Source organism: Osmerus mordax, chromosome 5 (genome assembly GCF_038355195.1).
Source record: "Osmerus mordax isolate fOsmMor3 chromosome 5, fOsmMor3.pri, whole genome shotgun sequence".
Taxonomy (NCBI): Eukaryota; Metazoa; Chordata; class Actinopteri; order Osmeriformes; family Osmeridae; genus Osmerus; species Osmerus mordax.
The window spans coordinates 5400644-5419573 of NC_090054.1; the positions used below are offsets into that span (position 1 = coordinate 5400644).

The 18930-nt window shown below is 45.6% G+C and overlaps 2 protein-coding genes and 2 pseudogenes across 8 annotated transcripts in view; all 4 read left to right on the forward strand.

Moving 5' to 3' along the window:
- Positions 1-14593, forward strand: part of LOC136943247 (stonustoxin subunit beta-like) — a 36704-nt gene extending 22111 nt beyond the window's left edge. Inside the window, exon 5 of the mRNA XM_067236509.1 lies at positions 14520-14593. The gene's annotated coding sequence lies outside the window, so the exon portion shown is untranslated. The remainder of the gene's footprint in view (positions 1-14519) is intronic.
- Positions 1-18930, forward strand: part of LOC136942680 (NACHT, LRR and PYD domains-containing protein 12-like) — a 235474-nt gene that overhangs the window by 46159 nt on the left and 170385 nt on the right. The window lies entirely within an intron of this gene.
- On the forward strand, positions 1294-14517 carry LOC136942683 (NLR family CARD domain-containing protein 3-like; annotated as a pseudogene).
- Positions 14998-17709, forward strand: LOC136943248 (E3 ubiquitin-protein ligase TRIM35-like; annotated as a pseudogene).

Here is an 18930-nt window from a genome sequence, read left to right on the forward strand (position 1 = left end):
GAGTTTGACTTGGTACAATCCTGTGTGAATCTTTGTTAGATTTGTAACTCAGACTTCCTGACTATCTCCACCTGTATCTCCCTCCAGCTCTCCTCCACCTGACTACCTACACCTGTATCTCCCTCCAGCTCTCCTCCACCTGACTACCTACACCTGTATGTCCCTCCAGCTCTCCTCCACCTGACTACCTCCACCTGTATCTCCCTCTACCAGATCTGACCTATCAGCCTATCCTGATTCATGGTCCTTGTACCAGATCTGACCTATCAACCTATCCTGATTCATGGTCCCTGTACCAGATCTGACCTATCAGCCTATCCTGATTCATGGTCCCTGTACCAGATCTCTGTCTTAGTGGCACCTTGAGGTCCCCAGTGTCCGTATCAGCTGGAAACACAACAATATTACTGTATATAGACCCTGTTAACAGGGTCTTTGTTTACAAAGGGTTTGGATTCATGAGTGTAAACCATCCTTGACTCAGCACAAGTATTGTTGGAGTCAGAGCAGGGAGGTAGTATAACTGCACCTGGATACAGAGGTAGATATAGTCATCCTTTATAGTACCCTCCAGGTCTGCCTTGTGGAGTGGGGGGTTGTAACCTGCAGTATATATATACATGTGGAGGTTGTAACCTGCAGTATATATACATGTAGAGGTTGTAACCTGCAGTATATATATACATGTGGAGGTTGTAACCTGCAGTATATATACATGTAGAGGTTGTAACCTGCAGTATATATACATGTAGAGGTTGTAACCTGCAGTATATATACATGTGGAGGTTGTAACCTGCAGTATATATACATGTGGAGGTTGTAACCTGCAGTATATATACATGTGGAGGTTGTAACCTGCAGTATATATACATGTGGAGGTTGTAACCTGCAGTATATATACATGTGGAGGTTGTAACCTGCAGTATATATACATGTGGAGGTTGTAACCTGCAGTATATATACATGTGGAGGTTGTAACCTGCAGTATATATACATGTGGAGGTTGTAACCTGCAGTATTCTGTATACGGAGCTTCCTGTATCGATGGCCTTGCAGGAAACAGGGCAGCTGCATGACATGCTGGTGTCCAGAGACAAGTTGCTGGTCTCTCTACTCACTGAGCAGCCCAGTCTCTCTGGGGAAACATCACGTTTTTGACAGATGCAAGTCTGCACATGATGTCACTCAGGGACTCAAAAGGCCTTAATACTGGATGGGAAAAGATCCATGTATCAACATTGTAATCCGTGTTTCAGAATTAAACTAAGCAACCAACAAAACATTACTGGCGCTGCCTCTAAAATGAGTCTCTCAGGGGAGAGAGAGGAGGGGGGCACTGCCTCTAAAATAAGTCTCTCTGCAGAACATGACGTGGACACCAAAGCTAAGAGGTAAGATGAGAATCCATAACTGTTCATGACTGTTCTCCATCTCCGAGCTCAGCAGTGATATCATGACATCATCATTAGTCAGAATAAATAAGAGACTGAAGGTCTGTCTCTGTTGTGTTGAAGCCCAATCCAGCAGGAGAGACCAGCCTCACCTGTACCCAGCTGTGTGTCCATGAAGAGTGACACGTCTATGCTTGAACCTATCAATTTCAGTGATGGAGGAGGACCTTCTAATGAGGAAGGGTATGTACTGACCTCTGCTGGTGTTCAATGTTATGTGATGAAGGTGACATGTTGTGAAGAAGCTGTCTCTACTGGGACTCAGCATTCCTAAATTATAATATATTTGTCTTATAGTTTATTTGTGATTATAATGATAGTGTTTAAATGTATTTGGGCCCATATGAATCAATGCAGAATTTCTTATTCATGTCAGAGCACAACCTGCTGTTGTGTATTTTTATTCAAGTTTTCTCCAAATTCCAAGTACAAAAACTGGTCAGGAATCTCAGCAGAGTTTGAAAAGTTTATTCAGTCTTCACAAAAGTCCAAATCTCAACAAACAACAAGCCAGAGACCGTTCCTCAGGTAGTGTGGGCTAGGAGGTGTGATTGTGAAGACAGTCTTGTAGTACAGTTGTTGGTAGAGGGGAGGAGTAAACTCTTGACTCTGGTGGCAGAACTAGGGTTAGGGTTAGACTAGAGCAGGGTCATAACTGGGGCAGGGTCATAACTGGAGCACACATCTGTGTTTTTGTGAAGCCTACATCACCAAAACAATGTTGCTTTACATATATTTGTCACAACCCTGCTCCTGGAGAGATACCATCCTGAAGGTTTACACTCCAACCCTGCTCCTGGAGAGATACTCTCCTGTAGACACAAACACCAGCTCTAACTAGTTCAGCTAACCTGAATGTGAGTTTAGAGCACAGACGTCTCCTCCTAGTGGAAGCCTTCAGTTAAACCAGTCCTAAACTAACCAGGGCTGCGTTTCCCGAAAGCGTCGTAAGCCTAAATTGATCGTAGAATCCATCGTACGACGAATCTTAGTTTTACGGGCGTTCCCAAAGACACCGTAGCTTAAGTGTCTCTTGAAAATTCGTAGCTCTTGAAAGCGCATAGATTAGCCTACTCCTTACGAGCATGTTTGGGAAACGCACATAAGAAATATCGATGGTTTCATTATTTTGCTTGATCGTTGCTACGATCCATTGTTATCGGGAAATGCATCCCAGGTAGTTATAACTTCTCCATTTTAAAATACTTTACATATAATGTCAATACTGAGTTTTTGTTTAATAGCTTTACATGCAATAAAAAGAGATCAGTGACTGTTTGACAAACATAACCTCCCTACACACACATTCACACAAACGCACACACACACACATACACAGGTGTATGGTCACCCTAGTCATAACCTCCATGCACACACACACACACAGACACACACAGACAGACAGACAGCATGAGAGTCAAAGCCCTGCAGGTACCAGGCCTGGTATGAGCACAGACCGGGCGGGGCTCAGCCCACTTAGACTGCTTGAGACCAGAAGGTCTTAAACTCCTGTGTGGAGGAGTGCTGCAGTGTCTAAAGCAGGTTGCTAGAAAACATGCAGCCCTGTGTGAGGTGAACCCTGATGTCATTCTTCAGTGTCTGGTTGAAACACACTGTGGTGGACATTCTGAGAATCAGTCATAATAAAATGGTATATGTCTCTCCATACATATTTATTAACAAACAAACAATTGAACACAGAAACAACCATCTTTAACACACAAACATTAGACACTACACATAACAATCTGCAGATCGGCTCAAACACGGAGAGGGTCTACACTCATCACCTGTCTGCTGCATTTCATTCATCAGACAATAACACTAAACCATCTGGCCATGAAACATACGATCAGAGTCCACGTGCATCTAAAAGCACCTAAATACCTCAACAGATTCTGATGCCCAACACATCTTCAGCTGCAACATTTAAAGGAGTGACATTTAATTTGTCAAACGTATGGTTTAAGGAAATTATTGATCACTCAGACATCTAGTAAACAGGAAACCCCCTAATGGAAAGGAATGAATCAGTGCCATCTAGTGGTATAGAAGATAGTTTACTCTGTATCACTCTTAAACAGAGTGTCTGTGTGTATGCAGGAATGGAGACAGTTCAGTATTTTAGTTGTAGATATTTAGCCCATGTGGTTCATGTGTTGTCATGTCTTGTCCACAGAGATCAACAGAAGTCAGACCAGAGTCACCATGACGACTTGTCTTCTATATTCACAGTGAGTTTTGTGTTAATTAAAAGTACAAACAAGACATAATCATTTTAATCCGATTGTACTACTGTGTATAGAGTTCCTGGTTCCTGTGATATCTTCCCTCTCTGTTTCAGGTGCTTGAGGAGACTGTCATCAGGTTTGTGAAGGAAGAGCTGAAGAGGATGAAGAGGATTCTGAGTCCAGATTTCCCAGAAGGCTTAGAGAGTCAGAGGGAGGACCAGAAAGTGGTGGACCCTGAATATCAGAAGCAGGAGAGCAGTGCCAGAAAGGGAGCTCTGAAGATCACACTGCACGTCCTGAGGAACATGAACCACAAGGAGCTGGCTGACACTCTGGAGGAAAGTAAGAGACTCCATATTTAGTCTTAGTTGACCGACTGATGGTTTATGATGAAGATACAGGTTAAGAGAACCAGAATAACTTTCAACTGGCAAATTGCAATGATGGAAAATAAATGTTTATGTATAAGCCATCAATGTCTGCCGTATTTAGAATAGAAAAAACTATTCTGAACTGTTAAGTAACTTTCTCTTGCAAACTAAAGCCCTGTTAAGAATAACATCTGTGTTTGGTCATTCAGGAGAGCTTTCTCATCATAGACTCTCACGTCAACTCAAATCTAAACTAAAGAAGAAGTTTCAGACTGTCTTTGAGGGCATAGCTCAACAAGGAAACCCAACTCTTAATAAGATCTACACAGACGTCTACATCACAGAGGGTGAGAGTGCAGAGGTCAATAAAGAACATGAGGTGAGACAGATTGAGACAGCATCCAGGAAATCAGCAAGACCAGAGACAGCCATCAAATGCAAGAATATCTTTAAACCCTCAGCTGGACGAGACACACCTATCAGAATTGTTCTGACAACAGGAGTTGCTGGCATCGGAAAAACTGTCTCTGTGCAGAAGTTCATCACGGACTGGGCTGAGGGACTAGCCAATCAGGAAATCCAGTTCATCTTTCCTCTGCCGTTTCGAGAGCTGAATTTGTTGAAGAAAAAAGAGTTCAGTCTGATGGAACTTGTCCATCACTTCTTCTCAGAAACCAGACAATCAGGAATCTCCAACTACTAGGACTACAACGTTCTGTTTGTCTTTGACGGTCTGGATGAGTGTCAACTGCCCTTAGCCTTCAAAAAGAACAAGAGCTGGTGTGATGTCACAGAGTCCACCTCAGTGGATGTGCTGCTGACCAACCTGATCAGAGGAAACCTGCTTCCCTCTGCTCTCATCTGGATCACCACTCGACCTGCAGCAGCCAATCAGATCCCTTCAGAGTGTGTTAAACTGGTGACAGAGGTACGAGGGTTCAATGATGATCAGAAGGATGAGTATATCATGAAGAGATGCAGTGATGAGATCCTGGCCAAGAGAATCATCTCACACATCAAGGCATCAAGGACTCTCTACATCATGTGCCACATTCCAGTCTTCTCCCTAATGTGTGTGACAGTCCTGGAGCACATGCTGAGATCAGAGAAAAAAGACAAGATGCCCAAGACCCTGACTGAGATGTACACAGCCTTCCTGGTGTTACAGACCAAACAGAAGAAGGTGAAGTATCATGGGAAAACTGAGACAGATCCACACTGGGATGAAGAGAGCATTAAGAGCATTCTGTCACTGGGAAAACTGGCCTTCCACCAGCTGGACAAAGGCAACCTGATTTTCTATGAGAAAGACCTGACAGAGTGTGGCATTGATGTCCGTGATGCCTCAGTGTACTCAGGAGTGTTCACACAGATTTTCAGAGAGGATGGTAAAGTCTTCCAGGAGAAGGTGTTCTGCTTTGTCCATCTGAGCTTTCAGGAGTTTATGGCTGCTGTGTTTGTGTTTCTCTCATTCATCAACAACAATGAGAATCTGATGTCTGAGACTCCATCAGTTTCCAGCTCCAGCAAACTTTTGGCTCTTTTCAGAGTGAAACCAGAAGTCAGATTCTACAAGAGTGCTGTGGACAAGGCCTTGTGGAGTAAGAATGGAAACCTGGACCTTTTCCTCCGCTTCCTCCTGGGCCTCTCAATGGAGTCCAATCAGTCTGACTTACGAGGCCTACTGACTCATACAAGTAACAAGACAGAGAGCCATGAGGAAACAGTCAAGTACATCAAGGAGAAGATCAGAGAGGATCCTTCTCCAGAGAGATGCATGAATCTGTTCCACTGTCTGAATGAACTGAATGACCATTCTCTGGTGGAGGAGATCCAACACTATCTGAGCTCAGAAAGTTTCTCCAATGAGAAGAAGCTCTCATCTACACAGTGGTCAGCTCTGGTCTTTGTGTTGCTGACTTCAGAAGAGAAGATGGATGTGTTTGACCTGAAAATATACTCCAGATCAGAGGAAGGTCTTCTGAGGCTGCTTCCAGTGGTCAAAGACTCCAAAACTGCTCTGTATGTATAAATCAATTTTAATAATGGTATGAATTAGGACATATTGTGATGTGACATTTGATTATTGTATGATCCTATCGTACAAACTATGACTCTGATGATGTGTCATGTTCTCCTTATGTCATGCAGGCTGAATGACTGTAACCTCTCAGAACGGTGCTGTGAAGCGCTGGCCTCAGCTCTCCCCTCCTCAGAGCTTACAGAGCTGGACTTGAGTAACAACGACCTGGGGGATTCAGGCATGAAGCTGCTCTCTGCTGGACTGGGGAATGCACTCTGCAAACTGGAGACACTGAGGTCTGTATTTATGTTCTACATGAGACAATAGTAAAGTTATAATCGCACAATGTATTTGTGTGTTTGATTTAGACAACAGAGTTGAGTCTCAAGTTGGGTATAAACTTAATGCCAAGAATGAGATATGCCTTCTAGTCATTAGTTAGGACTAGTTTGATAAGAAACACTCTAAAAAATGCTGTACATAATGATTGGATTATATTTTATTTCATGTTTTTGTTTATTTTAGACAGAATGAAAATGTTGATGCAACTGTTTCTGAATGTGCAACATGATTGCAGTCTCTTTGGGTAGTGTTAACAATCTGTATGCTGTAATGGTGGAATTCTAGTGGCACTGTGTAGATTTGAATAGTCAAGAGATGGCAGTTTCAATACAATTTATTTAGTTTGTACAAATTAAGAATTAACAAAGTACTTTGTGATCAGTCATAACGAAGGAGGTGCTAGCCACAGATCGTTCACAAGAGTGATAGCGAACATCCATAAACGCTACCTTATATAAACTTTAGATCAAATGGCATTCTACAAGGTCAATCCATCAATGTAGCAAACTCTGTGATTGGCTAACTCAACTCAGTGACAGTTTGAAACAATACATTTCCATAGCAATTGTTCCACAGTTCTTTGATGTGGCATCTCTCCCCAAACCAGTAGATACTAAAGCCACAGGAGTTCACCAGTCAAATGGTCAACTGTCCTTTGTGTGGACATCTTCAAACAAGTATTTAATTAACACCACCCATGCAACAGGAAGGGTCAGAGCAGCTTGATCAGTTCATCTATCCTAAACTACTCCCTCATATCACAATAACAATACAGTTGAATCCACAGACCAGCTGTCTCTTCCTCCCCAGGTGATAAGCACTCTCCCAGGTCACTCAGACTTCCTGTCTCTAGACTTCACGTCTCCTAGTTAGGTGTTATAAAACTACAGGTGGAATCTCTACCAAATGGAGTTGAATCAATATACATTGTATCAAGCTTCTTAACCAACTTTAAACTTCTCTTAAAACACATTCCTTATATATAAAACACACACATTATAACTGTATTCTAAATTTCCACTAAAAAGCCCTTGCCCAAAGGGTAATAAAATACACCACTTGTTTTATTCCAACACTGAAATGTGCAGTCATGGCTTTCGCAAAGAGAGAAATGGAGGTACTGTCATCTTCAGCACCTTTATAGACTCTGTAACCTAAATCAGTAGCACACATAATCTCATCTTGTGTACGTATGTGTCTGTGGTTGTTGTGATATTTTTTTAACCTTTTATGAATGTTAGGGTCACTAGGAAAAGTAAGACATTTTAAGTAAAAAAAAATAAAAATACTATTTTAGGGTTTTCTCTGCTGTTAAATATAAAAGCAGTCATGTTTGACCCTGAAGACAACACAAGGGTTAAGATAATACTATTCATCATATTATTGTACATTTACCTGGGCAGTGAGTTTAGCATCTGGCGGCTATTGTTCCTGTGGTTGACGCCTCTTCCACTACATGAAGGGTTTCAAATTAGGAACGGAAAAGTGTGCTTGATGTATAATACTACTGTATATACTGTACATATGTATGGAACTGGCTATATATCGTGATATTTAATACAATCCTGAAGCAGCGGCGGCAATGATTTACGCTACATCGAGCTGTCATAGAACTCTGTTCAGAGAGAACTTAAAGGGAAAGGTCACGTGGCCGTGAAAATTGCTTTCTGCAATGGTGGATAGATATGATCCATGTTCTATGTCTCGTACTGCTTAAGAATAGGGGCTATAGCCCCAACTAATTTGTTGTGTTCATTCAAGTCAGGTTTGGGACTTGAATCCTAGTTTTTTTTTAGAAGGCTTTATGTAGCAGACGTCCTGATGTTCCATAGAACTACTAGCACCAAACTGAACACAAACCTAACCTTCCTGAACTGGGGGGAAAGGTCACTCTGTCTAATGAGGGGGAGGAGCAGCTATGACAGCACCTGCCAAATGAACCCCTCTGTGCTGACTCACTCTGGAGGCCCAGATGGATTCTGTCACAACATTGATCCTCTTTCTACAGGCTGTCAGGCTGTCTGGTCACAGAGGAAGGCTGTGCTTCTCTGGCCTCAGCTCTGAGGTCCAACCCCTTCCACCTGAGGGAACTGGACCTGAGCTACAATCATCCAGGAGAAAAAGGATTGAAGCTGCTCTCTGCTGGACTGGAGGATCCACACTGCAGACTGGAGAAACTCAAGTAAGGAGATGTGTTTTTATAAACCTCTTCATGTAATGTTGCTTAACACTGAATATACATCAAAGTATGTTAACAGGCCTTGCATTTCATGATTATACAATCACAGACTGCATTTTTATTTGGGACAGTGGGTTAGGAGGAGGGAAACCCTATATAATCTACAATAGCCTTTAGTGCAATGATTACATAGCTACAATCATAATTGTATTTCCATAATTCTATTCCAGAAAGTGGATTGAAATGAAAACAGTGAGTTTGTTAACCCTGAGATGAGGGAAACTCTGGGTTTTCTGTTCCAGAAAGAGAGGAAACACAAACTCTGGTTACGTTACCATGGTAACTGATGGTAACTAACCTAACCTGCTTGCTGGCAGCTTTTGTTTAACAAACCATGAATTTCTCCCTCTCTCCTCCCTCATGCCGAGCCTGAAGCAACTATCAGACATGGGGTGTCCTTTCCTCATCCAGGGCTCCAGACTAACTTGTTTTACTAGGAGCACTGTAGCCCCTAACTGAACATGTCGGGGGCACAGGCAGAACATGTAGGGGCCTACACCTTAAATTGACCTGCAAAGCAATTATTCACATTTTCCCCATTTTAAATGTATTACTGATAATGTGCTGTTGTATTTTAGTTTGCAGTAGAGCTGTGCGATATGACCAAAATCTCATATCCTGATATAGATCCTTTCATATCCCGATAACGATACATAACACAATATGGCACATTTTCTTTCAATTCAATGAATAAATAGTTTATATAAAATGACCACATGGAGAGGCTCTAAATTGCGGCCATTTTGGTTGCATATGCTCCCGAAATCTTATCTGTGCGACCTCAAAATATATTTGGGAGTGTAGCAGACTACTTGTACATAATTCACTGGACAGGTTCAAGGGGACACTGCACCTTTAAGGGTGCAGTGAGGTCTGGGCTACGTTGTGGGTAGCTAGCATAGACTGTATATATAATGGACGTAGTCATCGTGACGTCACCCTATTGGTTTGTGAAAGCCCGTTTTGAAGCCTCAATTTTTGCACTTCCTGGTCGCCATCTTGTGTTTTTGGAGCCAGAAGTGACCATATTTGGACGAGAGGGTGAAATTGTGGAGGGGCGAAGGGCGTGTGGCTTCATTTTTCAGCCCCGAAGGTAGCTAGCTACGTTTTCTGTTCAAAAAGTATCGTCTTTGTGGGCCTTCGTGAATAAACGTTTTCATTTTCCAACGTTACACAACCAATTAAACTTCATCTTTAGACTCTTTAATGCAGAGTTTTGATTGGTTAATATTAGCTGTCAATCACTCCCTTTGCGAGACACGAGAGAGACACACGAGTGTAGATGACGTTACACACGCAGTTGAATAATCACTCCCGGACCCTCCCCCCTCACACACGTTGGCCAACTCTGGCAGACTCGCTCCCTCCTCCTTTTTCTACATGAAGAAAAAAAAGTATTTATGTTCAAATCTTAGAAATGCCAAATTTACAGGTTGCACTTGTACAAGTAGTTGTAAGAGATACTCGCACCATCAAAAAAAAAATCTTGGGAGGGGGTGTAAGGGAAAAACTTGCCCGGGGCGCCAAATGTGCTAGGACCGCCACTGCGTATAACACATAAGGATTAAATGATATTCTCCAGTTTTCCATGCAGAGCTAACCTGGTATTTACTGAACATGTCCCTGTTAATCTGTGCTGTGGAGGTTGATGGACCCTCCTCAGGGTTTCCCGCAGCACTTTCCAGTTAAGGCGACCGCCTAAGCAACACACGCCTGCCGCCTTAACTACGTTGTCCAAAAATAATAATATATTAATGCCGTGTTACTCCTGTTTGCTCCCTTTCATTCCAAACCGTCCCTTCTCTACAGAATGCATGAGTGTATCGTACAAACGACCCCCCTCCCCCAGAACACATTAGGCTAGACTCTACAACCCCCCCCCCGGTCTGACGGCAAACCCTACCACCTTAACTAACACATTTTCTGCGGGAAACCCTGCTCCTTGTAATGCCCAGTCATGCTCTGTTATAAAGGAGAAGAATGTGCCAGTTGTTTTACCATTCATTCTTTTTTCTCATCACGTCAATGTACATGTCAAACCCATAATTCCACACAAGAACCTCAAAACAATGTACATGGGGAGAGAACAGTGTAGCTCAGTAGCTACCATACGGTAAGATGTATACCTCTGTAGGTCTTTCTGAATCCCTCTCTGTGGCAGCAGACAACATATCTGTATCATTCTGTGATGAAGAGCATTATGTTCTACTGTACTGTACACATTCTTTGCAATATTGAGAACTTAAACTACAAGAGTTTCTGTTGTGGCAGAAGGCTCAAAAAGGCAGGTAAAACCATCAATGACCTTTGGGAGAAATGAACCCCCCAAATGAAATATACACAAACACACTGACATGCTATGTGGGCACTTGTGTCCTCGAGGGTGATAGGCTTGGATGAGCTCCCTCCAGGGATGCCTTCAGCCGCTGGTCGCCCAGCGTTCTGGCTCCAGGTCCAATATTCATATACTGAGCAGGATTAGGTTAAACAACATATATGTGTTAAAACAGCATTCTCACAAGTTGAGACAGCCACTGAATGATTTGTACTTGATTTAATCCTGTCAAACATGATTAAAACAATCATGTGTCTGAATCAGAATGGGACAATGACAGACAAGGAATTTACTTCTACTCCGAAAGATACCGACCGAGGCAGCCATTATCGGCGCCCCCTTGAAAATGTCAGCAGAAACATGAGGAGAGGAGAGAAAAAGTCAACCCTCAGACTATGCTCCTAGAGGAGTACAGTGTGGGAACAGGAGAAAACACCTCAGCACATGGGCACATACATTGTACAACATTACAGAACTCATGACATGCAAAGGGGGTGGGAAGGCCAAAGCAAAATATGCCCTACCTGTTTGAACTGATTTTATATTTCATTTTCAGCTGCTGCCAAGTGTGTTTTGTGCCCATAGGATTGTTCCACCACTTGTTCAGCTGTAGTAAGACGTGTGGTTAAATGTCAAATAAATAGAAAGCATTGAAATGTACTCATTGACCAATTGTCTCTCTTTTGCTGTTGCGGTTGTTGTTTACCTTTCAGAAAATGTTTGCATACTCGCCTGCACGCATGAGAATTTCTAATTCCAGTGAATTAGAATTAAACTAACTCAGATCAGCTTTTCTGGAACCGATAACTCTGTGCTTCCCATCTCAGGGTTCATCAGGTCAGAGTTCAGGGTTAGGCTCAGAGTTTGTAAAACCTGTTTTCTGGAATACACCTCTGATGATAAACATAGAAACAACATGTTTACTTTAGTCACGTAGCAACAGGTGAGGTGTCATTTCCTCATCATTCCTCTGCTTCTCCCTGCAGTGTGGATCATGGTGGAGAGTGCAGGATCAAACCTGGTCCTAGGAGATGTGAGTATTGACTGCTACTTAGTTCTAGTACACAGGGTCATACAGGGACAATACCATTAGTGACTTTGACACTGTCAGAAGTGTCAGAGGTGGGGGAGAGAGTAGATAATGGGGGTGGGGGGAGAGTAGGTGGGGGGCTTGGGGGAGAGGAAGTGGGGGGGTGGGGGGAGAGGATGTGGGGGGGGGAGGAAGTCAGGGGGGTGGGGGAGAGAGTAGATAATGGGGGTGGGGGGAGAGGAGGTGGGGGGAGAGGAGATGTGGTAGGGGGAGAGGAGGTGGGGGGTAGGGGGAGAGGAGGAGGGGGGGTGGGGAGAGAGGGGGGTGGAGAGAGTAGATAATGGGGGTGGGAGGGGAGGAGGTGGGGGGAGAGAGAGTAGATAATGGGGGTGGGAGGGGAGGAGGTGGGGCGAGAGGGGGTGGAGGGAGACAGTAGATCATGGGGGTGGGGGGAGAAGAGGTCAGGGGGTGGGGGGAGAGTCGATAAGGGGGGTGGGGGGAGAGGAGGAGGGGGGGTGGGGGGAGAGAGGAGTTAAGGTGGGTGGGGGGAGAGGAGATGGGAGGGTGGGGGGAGAGGAGGAGGGGGGTGGGGGGAGAGAGGAGATAAGGGGGGTGGGGGGGAGAGGAGGTGGGGGGGTGGGGGGAGAGAGGAGATAAGGGGGGTGGGGGGGAGAGGAGGTGGGGGGGTGGGGGGAGAGAGGAGATAAGGGGGGTGGGGGAGAGGATGTGGGGGGGAGAGGATGTGGGGGGGGGGGGAGGTGGGTGGGGGTGGGGGGAGAGGATGTGGGGGGGAGTGGAGGTGGGGAGAGAGGAGGTCAGGGGGAGAGGAGGTGGGGGGGGGGAGGTCAGGGGGAGAGGAGGTGGGGGGGAGAGGATGTGGGGGTGGGGGGGAGGAGGTGGGGGGGAGAGGAGGTAGGGGGGGTGGGGGGAAAGGAGGTCAGGGGTAGAGGATGTGGGGGGAGTGGAGGTAGGGGGGAGAGGAGGTGGGGGGGGAGAGGAGGTGGGTGGGTGGGAGAGGAGGTGGGGGGGAGAGGAGGTGGGGGGGAGAGAGGAGGTGGGGGGGAGAGGAGGTGGGGGGGAGAGGAGGTCAGGGGGGAGAGGAGGTGGGGGGGAGAGGAGGTCAGGGGGGAGAGGAGGTGGGGGGGAGAGGAGGTGGGGGTGGGGGTGAGGGGGGAGAGGAGGTGGGGGGTGGGGAGGAGGTGGGGGGGAGAGGATGTGGGGGGTAGAGTACATTTACATGTCTTCATTTATCAAGACGCTTTTATCCAAAGCGACTTCCAAGAGAGAGCTTTACTAAAGAGCACAGGTCACTGATCATAAACAACGAGACGCCCCAAAAACATTGTGGGGAGCCAAAACATGAAGCATACATTGTGAAAAGCAAAGAAGTGCCAATGGGAAAAACCAGAAGAGCATGTAGTTAAACAAGTTACAATGAAACAACATGAACCTCAAAAGTGCAAGAGTGTACCTGTAGAAAAGCAACAAGAATAGAATTCACACGAGTACAAGAAGTTAAATCAGTTCCAACTAACCAACAAGAGCAACAAGTCCCTCAATAAGAGTCATTGTGTTCCTGGAGGAAACTCACATCAGGTCCAGCAAATCATTCCTAAGTACCGTAGTACAGGAGTAGATAAGGGAGGGGGGGGGGGGGGAGAGAGAGAATGAAAGGGGGGGGGCAGGAAGAGGGAGACATTCTAATGTGAATGATGATGATCAGTAATAAATTGTGTCTTGGTCTCCCCCATCAGATGCCTGTGAGCTCACACTGGACCCAAACACAGCATACAGACTCCTCTCTCTGTCTGAGGGGAAAAGAAAGGTGACATGGAGGTGGGAGGAGCAGCCGTATCCTGATCACCCAGAGAGATTTGAGGACTGTCCACAGGTGCTGTGTAGACAGGGTCTGTCTGGGCGCTGTTACTGGGAGGCAGAGTGGAGTGGAGGATGGGTTTCTATAGCAGTGACATATAAAGGAATCAGCAGGAGAGGATGGGGTGATGACTGTCAGCTTGGAAACAATAACAAGTCCTGGAGTCTGGACTGTGATGGTAACAGTTACTCTGCCAGGCACAATAATAAGAGAACTGCCATACCTGCCCCCCCCTCCAGCTCCCACAGAGTAGGAGTGTATCTGGACTGGCTGGCCGGCACTCTGTCCTTCTACACAGTCTCCTCTGACACACTGACCCACCTGCACACATTCCACAGCACATTCACTGAGCCCCTCTATCCTGGGTTCAGGGTTTATGGCTCTGACTCCTCAGTGTCCCTGTGTAGAATAGCCCACACACACTCTCACACACTGTGCTCACATAGATGTCATTGAAGATTGAACTGTATACAGTTGTAATTGATATCCCAGTGTTTGTAAATATTGGTGTGTTTAGAATGTTTGTTTTGTTTTCATTGTTGACAAACAACATTCCTGTCTTTGATCTCAGTTCCACTGAATATGATGAACTAAATAGTGTCTTACTGCCTAAATAAGGAGAAATAAAGATGTTTTATACAGGATGATAGAAGACATGCTGTGTGTTCCTTGGTGACCCAGTGATCCTACACACACACACACACACACACACACATGTACACACACACATGTACACACACACACACACACATGTACACACACACAATGTTAACACTACATTTAGGACCAGTAATGGGACACTATTACCCACTTGAATATACACTGTGTGTCTAGTGTGATCCACTCTCCCCCTGACCTCCTCTCTACCCACCACCTCCTCTAACTCACTGAGTGATAAAGAGAAACATTCAGTGAGTGACCTAGACACACAAAGCACACGCACAAAATATACTGTATGTGTGACTGACGTGTATGTGTGTATATATGTATATATATATATATATATTACGTATTCAATCCTAAGGTTATGTTGAAGTTCTCCTGCTTTAATCTTTCAACTGAATTTGCCATGTTTGGTTGTTATAGTAATAGTATACCGATGTCCATAGTAATGATATGAATACTGTTTCTGTGGCTCCACCGTTGCTTTGGCAATATGAACATTTGTTTCATAATGCTAATAAAGCCAGTTGAATTGAATTGATAAAGAGGGGTGTTGGGAGGGGGGGGGGGGGGGGGTCTAACTCACTGTGAGTGATAAAGAGGGGTGTTGGGAGGGGGGGGGTCTAACTCACTGAGTGATAAAGAGGGGTGTTGGGAGGGGGGGGGGGGGGTCTAACTCACTGTGAGTGATAAAGAGGGGTGTTGGGAGGGGGGGGGGTCTAACTCACTGAGTGATAAAGAGGGGTGTTGGGAGGGGGGGGGGGGGTCTAACTCACTGTGAGTGATAAAGAGGGGTGTTGGGAGGGGGGGGTCTAACTCACTGTGAGTGATAAAGAGGGGTGTAGGGAGGGGGGGGGGGGTCTAACTCACTGTGAGTGATAAAGAGGGGTGTTGGGAGGGGGGGGGTCTAACTCACTGTAGTGATAAAGAGGGGTGTTGGGAGGGGGGGGGGGGTCTAACTCACTGTGAGTGATAAAGAGGGGTGTTGGGAGGGGGGAGGGGTCCCATTTGGAACAGATTTCATGTTCCAAATGGGGGGGGCTGTCGCTGTCTTGGTGTGTGGGGTTGCATCAAATTCCCCTTTTTTGCTCTGTTAAATTGCTGCACCAGTCCACACTTGACCGGTGGGGATCTCATTCTATTATGACTGTAACTGTTATCTGCTCCTGGCATCCTCTAATCCCTGCTCTCCTCTCTCTGTCCCCTCCCACACACATCCCTTGTGGTGTGGGGGGTTTGAGTTGTCAGCACCTGCCTGGTCGTCGGTCAGCCAACGCTGGACCTGGTCGCGAGTCTCCCGGTCCTGTCCTACATCTATAAAGTTGAACAATGGATTTTGGTGTTTTAAAAACCCACCGACACTGTATGACTATGTTTAGCCTGTGTTCTGCTCCTCTCTCTCACCAACCGTCTCTGGAGGAGGGGATCCCTCTCTGAATTGCTCCTCCCAAGGTTTCTTCCATTTTTCTCCTGTTGAGAGTTTTTTGGGAGTTTTTCCTTGTCTTCCTTGAGGGTTTAGGTTGGTTGAGGGGCAGTTCTATGGGCATATGTGAAGCCCTCTGTGACATGCTTGCGTGTAAAAAGGGCTATACAAATAAATTTGATTTGATTTGATTTAACTCACTGTAGTGATAAAGAGGGGTGTTGGGAGGGGGGGGGTCTAACTCACTGTAGTGATAAAGAGGGGTGTTGGTAGGGGGGGGGTCTAACTCACAGCCTGAAGGAGAAACTGAAGGGTGACTTACAGTCTCTGCAGGACAAATACAAACATGTGGAGGAGACGTACCAGGAAGTAGTGCAGCACTCTAAGAAGCAGCTGGTCACCACGGAGACACAGATCAGGGTGCAGTTTGAGAAGTTGCACCGGTTCCTGAGAGAGGAAGAGGAGGCCAGACTGGCAGCTGTGAGGGAGGAAGAGGAGGAGAAGGGGAAGACCATCTCCAGAGAGATGAAGAAGATTCAGGCCCAGATCTCCTCTCTCTCCGTCAGCATCTCTGCTGTGGAATAGCAGCTGCAGAAACAGAAGGTGTCGTTTCTCAGCAGCTATAAACACATTCAGTCCAGCACCAGAGCCCAGGTCACACTGCCGGATCCACAGCTGGTCTCAGGAGCGCTGATAGACGTGGCCTAACACCTGGGCAACCTGACCTTCAGAGTGTGGGAGAAGATGAGGGGGGTGGTCAGCTTCACTCCTGTCATTCTGGACCCCAACACTGCAGCTCTCTGTCTCTCTCTGTCTGATGATCTGACCAGTGTTAGAAACACAGACTCATGGCAGCAGCACCCTGACAACCCAGAGAGGAACACCAAGTACCCCCATGTTCTGGGTTCTGAGGGGTTCAGCTCAGGGAAGCACAGCTGGGAGGTGGAGGTGGGGGACCATCCTGACTGGAATATAGGTGTGGCCAGAGAGTCAGTAGACAGGAAGGGGGAGATAAATGCAACGCCAAAGTCTGGATTCTGGTGTCTAACTCTGAGGGGTGGTAAGTACATTGATGTCCTGGGTAAGACTCTCCCTCTGAAGAGGAGCCTCCAGAGGGTCAGAGTTCAGCTGGACTGGGACAGGGGGGAGGTGTCCTTCTACCACCCTGAAGACATGACTCACATCCACACTCAGAAAGACTCCTTCACTGAGAAACTCTACCCATATTTCTCTATTGGAGGTGCTGCTGATGCCAAATACCCTGACGTAAAGATCTGCCAATCATTGGTATCTGTGATGTCATCCCAGTGAGGTGTGTGGTAGTTGTAGTTCCACTCCTCTGAACACCTGAGTGGTCAGGTTTCATATTCCTGTTCACACTGAATCTGGTTGTTGATGTTGATGATGATGATGGTAGAACATGCAGGAGGAAGATCCCACCTCTGGTCTGTAGGTCACTCATGAAGGATGTTAAAGTGATGATTTATAGAGACTGTTCACTGTGGAATCTGATGGTTGATGACCTGGTGGGTGATCTGCATTTGACTCCCAGGTTGCAGGTTCACATGTCACCCTGTACGTTGCTTTAAATAAACGCATCTGGTAAATGAACACATTATTAAGTTGTTATTGTTCTGATTAACTTGTCAACCAGTCCCCTCAGGTAACAGATGATCCTCCAGGTATGTTAGTCACATCCAGTATGAAGGTGTTGGAGTTGGGCCTCGGCCCTCATACTGGGTCTCTGTCATCTGCTGCTTCTATGAGAAGTTAGGATGCAGTACTGGTGGGTGATGTCATACCTACAACATGTCAATAAACTGTGTATGTGTGTTTTGAAAGGAGGCTTAGCCTAATCATGTGTATTTAAATATCTAACGGGAGGTCGGCTGGAGGGGGGGGGGGAAGTATATTACTGTTCAAATATCTTTGTGGGGGCGTTATATGTAATGACTGGATCTAGGGGTTCTACGGTATTCTAATGTAGTAATGAGCAGATGTGTTTAAGTGGGAGGAGTTAGATCCCAGCAGAGGGAGCTGGGACATGTGCTGCTGCTACTAGTTATTGGTACTGACTCCACAGAGCCCTCCCCTGTCCATCTACTCAGAAGGAGAATGAACAGCTATTCCACCGCTAAAACGCCTTGCAGATAAACACAATCACCAAAGTGGCTTCTGCCTAAACAGGAGATATACTCTGAGCAGTAGTTCTCAACCCTGGTCCTCAGGTACCCCCTGTCCTGCACGTTTTAGATGTTTCCCTGCTCCAACACACCTGATTCAAATGAATGGTCACTAACAGGCTTCTGCATAACTAGATAACGACTCATTCATTTGAATGTCAGTATCTTTACTGATCGATTCAATGCCCTTTGATCACGGCATTGGCTAACACCTACTGTACTGTACCTCAATGTGTTCTGCAATCTGCTCACACGTTAGTTTAACTTGATTAATGTCCTCCAGCTTCTTTTCTTCTTCTTCCTCTCACCCTGTGATCCTGGGCAGCTTTGTCTACTGGGACACAGGTGGAAGAATTGTGTTTTCTGGAGGTCTGACAGAACGTTTGATGGATGACATCCTCCTCTGGAAGCAGTTCTCTACCTCTGTGTCCTTCCAGTTCTCCATAGAAGCAGAGAAACATGATCACATACAACCTTTCCATTGACACTCCTCTATTCAAAGCCATGTGTGTTTCTAAATGTCCTGTTGAGTTATTTGTTGTGCCTGTTCCAGATGTCCCCAGGTATGAAGATAGTTGTCCACAGTTGAAGACCACATGAACAACTGATATCTCTGTGTTGAGCTGAACTAAGTAATGACTGCCGTTTACATGAAATCCAAAAGTTGTTAGACAGGTATAGTAGTGTTTGTGTGTGTATGAGTGTCTACATATTTGTGTGTTTGTGTATGTGTGCATTTATGTGTGTGTGTTGTGTGTTTGCG